Genomic DNA, 12,142 nt, shown 5'->3' with positions numbered 1-12,142 from the left:
AAGCACTATGGATATACATGAATACATTCCTTGAAAGGAGAAAGCCAAGCTAATAATAAAACAAAAAAAAAAAAAAACAGACAATTATTTTTAAGTTAATGCAAAGGAACAGAATCCATGAGGTGAAGGACTAGAAATTTTCCTCTCTTGTTTTTTCCATTCCTTTATTTGGAAATTTTTTAAAATTGAGGGCAAGCAATGCTATTACTACATTTTAAACACAGATGTAGGGCTGGCAGAATTCAATAGATTTTAAATAATTCTTACTTAGAGCCATTTCTCTAGCTACGTTTTAGCGGAATAGAAAAACATTCTTCTATCCTTGAAGAAAAGGCAATCTTTTCAGAAAGACAGTACTTGTGTCAAAGCAATTTTATTTAAACTCCCAACACTTTGGTGCATTTCTCCCAAATACAGAGCTCCTTTTTGATCTCCCACGTTGAGGGACAGAGTCCGAATCTGCAGTTATCTGTCATTTATATCACAAAAGAACCAAAGTGGAGAAAAGGACACCTGCTTGGAACCATTAACTACCATTAACTGTCAAAGGTCCAACCATCAGTCTCAACTCTTGGGGATCTATCATTTTCATTCCCAAGACCCCCAACCTAAGGAACATGGTTTCTGGGGAACCAGTCAGTGACCTAGAACAATATTTTTTCAACCTTCTATCTCACCATGGACACCCTTCCTTCCAACCTTGCTTCCTTCCTGTGACAAGGAACCCTCACCACCACCATAATATGCAAATTCCCTCCATGGTGGTCTTATGGGCCCAGTTGAAAAAAGTCAATCTGGTCCCAAAGCAATTTTATAAAGCGGAGCCCCATGAACAGCAGAGTTGCATAAAACTGAAAATACTGGGAGGTCAAGCCCCTGAGTGTTTTAAGAAACCACTGGGGAAGGGCCTGAGTGGTGGTGCAAGCAGCAGGGCATTTGCCTTGCACATTCTGACCCAGGACAGACTGTGATTCAATCCCCCTGCATCCCATATGGTCCAAGACAGGAGCAGTTTCTGAGCACAGAGCCAGGAGTAACCCCTGAGCCTCACCGGTATGGCCCCAAAACAAAACAAACAAAAAAAAACAACAAACAAAATCCACTGGGGATAGGCCAAGTGAATTGATTGAGAATACAAATCACTCAGTTAATACATCTAACTGTTATAGCCAAGAGTGCCCAGTAAATACCACCCTCCCCCCCGTGGGTCCCTAAGACAACTGGCAACTCCATAGCATTACTGGGGGTCTACTCTTTGCACTGACATTCAAGAGAACTCCTAAGGCTTGTTCCTCCCTTCTCCTCTCCCTTTCAATGAATCCTTCCTTGCCTTTCCAGCTCATATGCTATAAGATCACAAACCAGAACAACAGGCAGGAATCCAAAGTATGTATTTAAGGCAAACTTGATGCCTGTATTAGAAGTTTTTCTGCTTCTGACTGACAGAGTCTTTTATGATTTGAATTTTGATCATCTCAAAGTTACAGAAGGCGAAGTTGGTGGCGCAAGCTGTAGGAAGAGGACCTGCGGAATACTTGTGCTGGCCGTTCTGCATGCAGAATTAAAGGCTGTTGTAAATTAATTCTGTTATCAGTTCAGACTCAAGTGTACACTCATTATCAGACAGTCGATAAAACAGAGGGCTAATAAACTGAATCACAACCACAGGCTCAAGCCAACAACCACCTTTCCAAAACTCTGCACAGGGGTGGGTGAAGTAGGAAGCCGAACAGGAGAGAAGGGGACCCTAAGAATAAAGGGGGCCCTTTATTCATGAAGCTTCAGTTCTTTCTCTACCTGCTGCCTCCCCACAGCCACCCTCTAGCCATTAAACTTCAGGGACCATATATTTCAATGTAATATAAAGCACAACACTGAGAAATATGGGAGTTGCTCGGGCCTGGGAGAGAGAGAGGGGGTGGTGACCAGGAGAGTGGAAAAAGGCAAACGCTGCTTGCTAATGAGAAAATGGTTGCTTTGGGGGTGATGAAAATGTTCTCAATTTAGATCATGCCAACAGTTTACACGACCTTGCGAACATACTCAAAACCAGTGAACTGTATGCTTTTAAAGGCTGAATTTTATGGCATGTGAATTTTATCTCAATTAATTAGAAGAACGGGTAATGAGCAGGGTCTCAAGTTCACGAAGCATCTGGTTTCCTCGGCAGTTTTTCCTGAGGAAAAGGGGCACAAGTTGAAAAGGATGGGGGGAAGAGAGCTAGGCCTATCCCCCCAAAAAATATCTTCCAAAATAAAGGGCCTGGCACTAAGCGAGACAGAAGTTATAACAAACGAAAGTATTCGATGTTTTAGAATAGACACTGATTGCTAGGCAAAGCGTGTTCATAGGAAATATCATTGTCAGGCCTCTAAGACAAAAAGAAATAATCTATAGGGATGGCTAGAAGATCTAACAGGGTCCATCAAAGGCCTTCTCTGCCTGAGTTTTGAATTTCCAGAGAGAAACCATAAAAGAAGATGGTCCCCAAACTGTATAATCAATCACCCCTTTTCCAAATAGGCACAGATCAATTTAACAATCAGCAAACAGGGGGGAGGACGGGTTGGTGGCGCAAGGGGTAAGGTGTATGCCTTGCCAGCTCTAACCTAGGACAGACCATAGTTCGATCTTTTGGCATCCCACATGGTACCCCAAGCCAGGAGCAATTTCTGAGCACAGAGCCAGGAGTAACCCCTGAGTGCCACTGGTGTGACCCCAAAACAAAACAAAACAAAACAAAGCAAAACTTTGTGCATTAAGCATCCTAATTCTGCCCTATGCCACCCAGTGTTCAATAAAATAGGAAAACAGATCAGGAGAATATGGAGACTGTACCCATAAAAGTCATCTCCAAAAAAATTCCTAGTAAAGAGAAAATTATTCTCTACTAAATCAACAGGTATGTAAGCAGCCATATTTAAGTGAGCATAATTTTCTGCTGATGAGTAAAACACCCAATGCAATCACTACCAGGGCATGGCACTGATTGAAGATCAATGTGAGTGCTTGGTGTGTGTTCTTTATCAGCAAGGATTGTGAAGATCAAAGGTCCATGGAAAGAGAATATTCAAACTCTCAATACAGAGGGAGAGAGATAAGGGCAGGAAAGGCAACTGCCCAAGGAAGATCTCAATTTCCAAAACTGAGTAGTTCCCCATCCTGGACCCAGCACCAGGAGGAATGGTGCAAAAACAATGCAAACCTCTCAACGGCAGCACTCACTGCCAATACAACAAAACCCAAGTGCCCAAACCAAAATCATGTAGAATGATGCGATTTTAGACTTAGCCAAGCCTAAGAAAAAGGCAAAAAATTACAGGTATTATTTACCGGACAGCAATGACAGGAAAACACGCAGCAGCCTGGCAGACACTTGGAAGATAACACATTTGCATTTGCTTTAAAAGCAATGTTTTTTAAGTTGACTAATTTGTTTTAGCGATTACCTCCTCCCCCCCCCCACAAAAAAAAACATACAAATAGAGTATTTTGGAGATCTAATGCTTAATAATCTAGGTAGATTCCAGACGCTATTCAGATTCAAAGATCTCTTCTCTTTAAAAGTGTTATTCTGGGGCTGGAGAGATAGCACGGCGGTAAGGTATTTTTGCCTTAGACGCAGGGGTTACTCCTGGCTCTACGCTTAGAAATTGTTCCTGGCTTGGGGGTACCATATGGGATGCCCACGTCCATCCTGCGTCAGTCACATAAAAGGCAATCACTCCACCCTACACTGCGCTACCACTCCGGCCCCTCATTTGCTATTCTTTAATCGAGTCACTTACTACTCAAACTTGATCTTCACTTCTCAGCTGGAAAAGGCATTGGAGACCATACTGTTGAGAGAGAAGAAACTATCTAACCACCAGTTTATCCACTGCATGTGGATCTTATTCTGGAAGAGGCTATAAGAACCCCAAAACTTATGATGATGGGCTGGCTGCCATTTTGTAAAGGACTAGCTCCCATTACCAGTCAAGCCAATGGGTTTATGAATGACAGTCACCGTTCTGCGCAGAAATGCAAGTGTCAGTTGTGCGGGACTGGATGACAAGTGAGGCCTGCGACAACTCTACAGACCTCCATCCACATCTAGTAGCACTGGGAATATGATTTCAACTGCAAACCATCATCGTTGTCTCCCTTTCGTCTGAGGCGACTAATTTATTTTGTGCTTCCTCCACATTCTGCACATAAACTTACAATTAAATCCATTAACAGTCAATAAATTAAAGCACTTAATTATTGTCTTCCAGCACTGCAACAAATAATGAAGTGTCTAGCGAGCAGAGGAGAATCATTACTTCTCACAATTAAACGATTCTACGCTTCCCCCCCCCCCCAAACTAGGGAAAGGAGACAAAGAAGATGGCTACCAAAAACTCAAAGAAACTGGGCCAGAGTGGTGGCACAAGCGGTAGGGCGTCTTTCTTGCACGAGGCTGACCCAGGATGGATCAGGGTTCGATCCACTGGCATCCCCTATGGTCCTCCACACCAGGAGCGATTTCTGAGTGCAGAGCCAGGAGTAACCCTTGAGCATCACCGGGTGTGGCCCCAAAACCAAAAATCAAAAACAAAAACTTAAAGAATCTTGAGATTGGAAGGGCCCTACTGTGAGTTGTCACATCAGCTGTATCCACTGCAGTGTCTCTCTGCCAACTTCAGTTTAGGCAGTTGGCACCACACCACCCTGTGTAGGGCACCAACATATCCCTCCATGTATTTCCCATTTCATGGCCAGAACCCAACTCCACTCCAGCTGCCAAATGTTTGCACTTGATGATGCGCCTATGTCCTAGACCAGGGGTCCTCAAACTACAGCCCACAGGTCAAATATGACCCACCGAAGGACATTTATCTGGCCCATCTCTTGTCTTTGCAGCCTGTCCTGCTTAGCAGCTGACTCATCGAAACTCCTCCTGGGTTGGATGTGCTCTCTGACTCCCTTTCCTTCTGCCCTCCCTTCAGTCTCAGGCAGGGGTCGTCAAACTATGTGGCCTTTTGCCCGCTAAAAGCAGGCCCATAATTCCCACTGGGATATGGTAAATTTGTTGATTTAATTCTACTTGTTTTTTTATTTTATATTTTATTTTATTTATTTTGATTTTTTGGGCCACACTCTATGACGTTCAGGGGATACTCCTGGCTCTGTGCTCAGAAATGTTTCCTGGGCCCGGAGAGATAGCACAGCGGTGTTTGCCTTGCAAGCAGCCGATCCAGGACCAAAGGTGGTTGGTTCAAATCCCGGTGTCCCATATGGTCCCCCGTGCCTGCCAGGAGCTGTTTCTGAGCAGACAGCCAGGAGTAACCCCTGAGCATCGCCGGGTGTGGCCCAAAAACCAAAAAAAAAAAAAAAAAAAAAGAAATGTTTCCTGGCAGGTTCAGGAGACCATTAGGGACGCTGGGAATCAAACCCAGGTCTGTCCCAGGTTGGCCATGCAAGGCAAATACCCTACCACTGTGCTATCACTGTGCTATCAGCCCTGTTCTTCATTCTAAATATTGCATTGTTCCCATTTTGTTTTGTTTTTACTTCAAAATAAGATATATGCAGTGTGCGCATAGAAATGTGTGCTTAGGTTTTTGTTTGGTTTGGGTTGGTTTTAGGTCACACTCGGTGACACACAGGGATTACTCCTGGCTATTCGATGTGCTCAGAAATCGCTCCTGGGCCCGGAGAGATAGCATGGAGGTAAAGCCTTTGCCTTTCATACAGGAGGTCATTGGTTCCAATCCCGGAGTCCCATATGGTCCCCCATGCCTGCCAGGAGCAATTTCTAAGCCTGGAGCCAGGAATAACCCCTGAGCACTGCCGGGTGTGACAAAACACACACACACACACAAAGAAATCGCTCCTAACTTGGGGGATCATGTGGGACACCGGGATCAAACCCAGTTCCATCCTGGGCCATCTGTGTATAAGACAAATGCCCTACCGCTATGTAGCACTCCGGCCCCACTTAGGTTTTTTTTTTTTTTTTTGTGTGTGTGTGTGTGTGTGTGTGTGTGTGTGTGTGTGTGTGTGTTTTTAAATAAACTATATTCCAGTCCTCCAATGATATGAAGGACAGCAAACTGGCACCCCGTTTAAAAAGTTTGAGGACCCCTGTTCTACATGGCCTAGGACAGCAGAGCACCAGCGAGGGGGCCAGACTTGGCAAAGTCTAGCTTGCAGAAGGTTAATAGATATTATCACACTGTGGAACTGACATTAATTTGTAGGTGACCGTGCCAACCTCCCCTCTTCCCCCAATCAACTATGTCTCCACAAAGAAACCACATGACCTCTCCAAACCTCTGCTAAGGTGAAAACAATGGCTCTCTAGGTTGGCTCTGAAGGTAAATTCAAGTAATTCAAGTAAAGATAAATCACATATGTCAATACATTTTACCAGTAACAACTCAAAAAAACGTATATTTTTTAAAAGCTAGGAGAAGAGGATGATATATTATGGGAGGCTTCCTCTAATTATTTTTTTACGTTTTTAGAAAATAATACAGAAGGTTTTTTACAAAGAAACCTAAAAAATATATATTGGTAATCACGGTGCTTTTAACCAGTGAAGAAAGAAAACAAGATGCAGCAAGGAAGCAGCAGATTATCTCTGACATTTCAAAGTATCAAACGACAAAGGCCATAACATTCTGTGTTCGCTGACCACAGACAGGAAACACTTATTAAAAATTATTATTTAAAACAGTCACAGAAAAGTTACGGTAGCTAAGAATGAAATCAAAGTATTTTTTAAATCTTTAAAAATAAGGACTGGAGTGATAAGCACAGCGCTAGGTTGTCTACCTTGCACGCTGTTGACCTGGGACGGGCCCGGGTTCGATCCCCAGCATCCTATATGGTCCCCCAAGCTTGCCAGGAGTAACCCTTGAGTGTCATAGGGTGTGGCCCAAAAACTAAAAAACACAATCTAAAATAAAATGATTTGACTTGAGGGGGGGTGAGATGAGTGAAAGGGGAGAGAAAGGGGGAGAAAGGGAGGAGAGGGGGGGAGAGAGGGGGGGGAGAGAAGGAGGGAGAGGGGGAGAGAGGGGGAGGGAGAGGGGGAGAGAGAGGGAGGGAGAGGGGGAGAGGGAGGGGGAGAGAGGGAGGGAGAAGGGGTTAGAGAGGGGGAGAGAGAGGGGGGAGAGAGGGAGGGAGGGGGGGAGAGAGAGGGGGGAGGGAGGGAGGGAGAGGGGGAGGGAGAGGGGGGGGGAGTGGGAGGGGGGGGGAGGAGAGGGGGGAGAGAGGGAGGGAGAGGGGGAGAGAGAGGGGGAGAGAGGAGGGAGAGGAGGAGGGAGGGAGAGGGGGAGAAGAGAGGGGGGAGAGAGGGAGGGAGAGGGGGAGAGAGAGGGGGGAGAGAGGGAGGGAGAGGGGGAGAGAGAGGGGGGAGAGAGGGAGGGAGAGGGGGAGAGAGAGGGGGAGAGAGGGAGGGAGAAGGGGAGGGAGAGGGGGAGAGAGAGGGGGGAGAGAGGGAGGGAGAGGGGGAGAGAGAGGGGGGAAAGAGGGAGGGAGAGGGGGAGAGAGAGGGGGGAGAGAGGGAGGGAGAGGGGGAGAGAGCGGGGGAGAGGGCGAGGGAGCAGGGGGGGGGGGGGCGGCGAGAGTGGGGGGAGAGAGGGAGGGAGAGGGGGAGGGAGGGCCGGAGAGAGAGGGGGAGAGATAGGGAGGGAGAGGGGGAGAGAGAGGGAGGGAGAGGGGGAGGGAGGGAGGGAGATGGAGAGGGGGGAGAGAGGGAGGGAGAGGGGGAGGGAGGGAGGGAGATGGAGAGGGAGGAAAAGAGAGGACATATGAGAGTTCTAGGGAGGAGGCTGAGAAAGTCTGTCACTTGCCTGCATGAGGTGCAGGTTTGGTCCCCAGGCACCTCTTAAGTCCCTGAAGCACCCCCCAAGTATGCCGCTCACTTCTCCAGCAGCACCCCCACAGCAGAAACATGAACCGACAAATAAAACGTACCACTATCACATCTCAAATCCCCTCTCCAAACAGTCTATGAATTCTAAGAAACTTAAAATTAATATAGCAAATTTGGGGGTTATCTTCCCAAAAATCTGGTAAACAGATGATAAAAATTTGAATTCAAGCACAACGCCAAAAAGAAGTAAGCTTCCTGAAGAAGCTTATTGGAAAGAAAGTAACCCTACCACAGATTACAGCTTATGAAACTCTCGTTATCATCTCACACACTGCTGATAAAAATGTAGGATGCTTCAGCCACTTTGGAAAGCAGCCTGCCAGACATTGAGCTCCAGTTATCACAGGACTCAATTCCTCTCCTCCAAATATACTCCTGAAAACTCAACATTTATTTTCATACAAGAACCTGCATAAGTATTCAAAGAAACATTCATAATTCATAATGACCCTCCCAAGTAAAAGAAATCTGAATGTCTATAAATTTCCAAATAATTAAAATGTGGTCTGGACACAAGGGCAGAACTCAACATGGGGGAATGCAGTAGGCCAAGGTTCATTCCCCAGAGTCAGAAAGTCCCCAAAATATGAAAACTGACAGTACAATAGAGACGAGCCTTGGAAAAATGATGTTAAAGGAAACCAGATACCAAAGTCCTCCATTGTATGCTTCTATTTAAATAAATATGCAAATTATTTTGCAAATATTATCAGCAAAGGCTAAAGAACGTAATAAGAAATTTCCTCTTAGGGTAGGAGTTTCTTGCAAGACAAACGTTCCGGTAATAGTGGGGATGACTGCTTAACAAGTGAATTGTATCTGAATTTATATTAGAATTTTGTATATATATATATATATAAAATTAGATTATAAGGATTGTTTAGCTTGTTATTTTTAATCCCAGATATACCAGTAGTATCATGTAGCATTGTTCCTTTTTGCATAGGCACGTTAAAAGGGGAAATCTTATGTATGGAAACAAGTTCTTATCTAATAGGAATGGAAACTCATAAATTTTATATTGCAGTGGGGCCTTTCACCATGTACATTCGTCACAGTGAATTGGATTCAGAAGATCAGACAAAGGTCATTTCCTCCCCCGAACCCTGGATCCCATCTATGACACCAGCACAGTTTTCTGCATCAGTGCCAGGAATCGGACTTCCACTGGGGAAGGCTGCACTGGCACTGACTTGCTCCAGAGTAGGTTCATATGACATCCTGATGACTTGGGAACAGCAACAACTTGCTTTCAAGATAGGGTTCCCTGCATCACCACCTAATGGTGAGATGAAACCAGAAGATGCCCTTTGACACCAACTTTGATATAGGATATGTGCAAAAACCAGGATCTGTAATTACAGAAACCTGATTGCAACAACCATGACTGGAAGAACTTTTACTGGAACCACAAAGAAAGATTTTGGAGTTAGACAACTTAGTATGCCCAAAGCCTGTAGTTAGTCTTATGGCAGGATGCTTCATGGGTAGGATTCTCACTGTCTTTAAGGCCAAAGGTTTTTCCTTTTTTTTTGGTTTTTGGTTTTTGGTTTTTGGGTCACACCCAGCAGTGCTCAGGGGTTCCTCCTGGCTCTACGCTCAGAAATCACTCCTGCCAGGCTCAGGGGACCATATGGGATGCTGGGATTCCAACCATCATCCTTCTGCATACAAGGCTAACGCTCTACCTCCATGCTATCTCTCCAGCCCCTTTTTTATCTTTTAAATAGGACCTCCTGCCTTTTTCATAGAACTTCGGGACATGATTACTTTATTTTACCACATATTTCTGCATTTTATATAAACCTAAGAAGGAAAAAAGAAAGAATGGGGGCCTGGGGCCAAGTGGTCTCAGATGCACTGGTGGAGAAAAAAAGGACAGAACTAAATATCCAAGCCAAAGTCAACTACAATAGAAAAGAGACCTAAACTTTAATAATCTAAACTTAAATGGGCCTGTTCTATTGGCAGACCAGGGGGCAAAGGGCAGTGGGATAGGATGCACTCTGGGGCCATTGGTGAAGGGTGATCTATACTGGTGGTGGGAATGGCCCTGATTCACTTTATATCTAAAATTCAACTATGAAGGGCTTTGTCGATCACAATGATTTCAATAAAATAAAATTACAAAACAGGAGCTGGAGAGATAGCATGGAGGTAGGATGTTTGCCTTTCATGCAGAAGGTCATTGGTTCGAATCCCAGCATCCCATATGGTCCCCTGAGCCTGCCAGGAGCAATTTCTGAGCATAGAGCCAGGAGTAATCCTTGAGCACTGTCGGGTGTGACCCAACCCCCCCACCAAAAATACAAAACAGGTGAATTGTAATGATTTTAAAGAACAAGTGGTAGATGCAGAAATTGGGTAAAATTTCCTAGAGAAAGAGTGTGGATTTAAAATTACTCTGAGAAAGCAAAACTTCCCAGGGTAAGGGTGAGACAAGGTAGAGCACCACTGAGTCAGCAAGAAGGGCTAAAGCAAAACCAGAAGGTGGTAGAGGGTGGGGGTACTGAGAAGGAAACCAAAGGCCTCTCTCCCTCCAGGGTATACAGATAAATATAAGCCTCTAGAGCCAGAGCAGAACAGAAAATCCTCCCTAAGGAAGTTTGGCTATCAGAGGAGGAAGGCTGAGAAGTAAATAAGTCATCTTCTTGTCTCTCAAAGAGCAAGAAGGAGCAACAGAGCAGCATGAAGAAGGGGCAGGCAAGAAGATTATCCTGCAGGTCAGGATCCTAGGAGCAGAGGTGGTACAGTATCATTGAGGAAATTGGGGTATCCACGAACTCCAACAGTTGCAGTTGCAACCAGGGGAATTTTAAGCTTGTGCAGGGATGAAATACCAACATAACCCAACCCTATGTTTCACATTGATGAATTCTACATGAAATGACCAAGTATATAGACTCAATTCTAGGCATAAGTACTATTTAGTTCATCTTCTATAGAGAATGTCTGAAGTCAAAAACCACAACTATAAAAAGGTGCCAAAAACAATCCATTGTTCAAGAAACAAAGCTATGAACAGATGATCTTGATATGGGAATCATACCGCTATTTGAAAGCTATCATTAAAATGTTTAAAGTTACTGGGAACATGGAGGATACATTTCTGTGGAATTGGAAACTAGATGATATAACGGATATACTAGGAATCATTAAAATACAATGTTAGAAATGTAAAATTACTTCATTGGAATGCTCAGTAGCATATTGGTTTCAGAAAAGAATTCACTAAAGACAGTCAGTTAATAAAACCCAAGCAAATAAAAATTGAGGTGGAAAAAATCATCTTGAAATCTTATGAAATGACATGCAATTAAGCAAGAAAAAAGAATAAACTATACACCTGGAAAAAATAGACTATATGAAAGGGACAGACAGGGATTGGCACGATAGCATAGTAGGTAGAGCATTTGCCTAGTATGCAGTCGACTGGAGTTTAATCCCTGGCATCCCATATGATCTCCTGAGCCTGCCAAGAGCAATATCTGAGCACAGAGCCAGGAGTAACCCCTGAGTGCCACCGGGTGTGGCCCAAAATCCATAAACCAAAAAAAAAAAAGGGACAAACATTAATCATGGGCACTATTATACAGCCTAGCAGCGTAACTGGAGGTCTGAAAAGGAAAACTAGAATTATTTGGGGAAAAAGTAATAATGGCAAAAAGTTTCCCAAGGTTTAAAAATGTCAACATATTATGGATCTCAAACACTCAGAAAGCCTCCATCAGGATAAACACAAAACAGAACAAAAATAAACACCTTTACTAACCATAATCAAATGGCTGGAAAAAAATGTTGAAGGCAGAGAATAGACTTCACAGAGTGATGAGTGCAAAATGAAGGACACTTTGTGATACATGTAAATAAATAAATAATATCTGAATAAAATAGCATAATCTCCAAAAGAAAAACATCCAAAATGGGAACTTCCAAGAAATGGCAATGAAAGGATGTCAATCTCATAATAAAGTATAAATTGATATTATCCAGTTCTATACACTTGGAAAAGAAAGAATTCCAATTACATCAAAGGTTGATGCTGTACATCACTGAAAATTCTCATTTAATGCAGAAGAAAAGTATGAAATTGGCATTTTGATTCATACAGTATTTTGAAAACAGTCTTTCATATGCTCTACTATATGACATTCTACAGCTAAGAATTTAGCCTAAAAAAAATTCTTCCAGGTATTTAGAAGCAATTCAGAAATATTCACATTCTGAGGCTGG

At 43.8% G+C, this 12,142-nt stretch overlaps 1 protein-coding gene across 1 annotated transcript in view; it reads right to left on the bottom strand.

The window, feature by feature from the left end:
* Nucleotides 1-12,142, bottom strand: part of CCDC6 (coiled-coil domain containing 6) — a 139,714-nt gene that overhangs the window by 66,935 nt on the left and 60,637 nt on the right. The window lies entirely within an intron of this gene.

Source organism: Suncus etruscus, chromosome 17 (genome assembly GCF_024139225.1).
Source record: "Suncus etruscus isolate mSunEtr1 chromosome 17, mSunEtr1.pri.cur, whole genome shotgun sequence".
Lineage (NCBI taxonomy): Eukaryota > Metazoa > Chordata > Mammalia > Eulipotyphla > Soricidae > Suncus > Suncus etruscus.
Note: the sequence above shows the minus strand (reverse complement) of the source record. Positions and strands in the feature narration are given on the sequence as shown.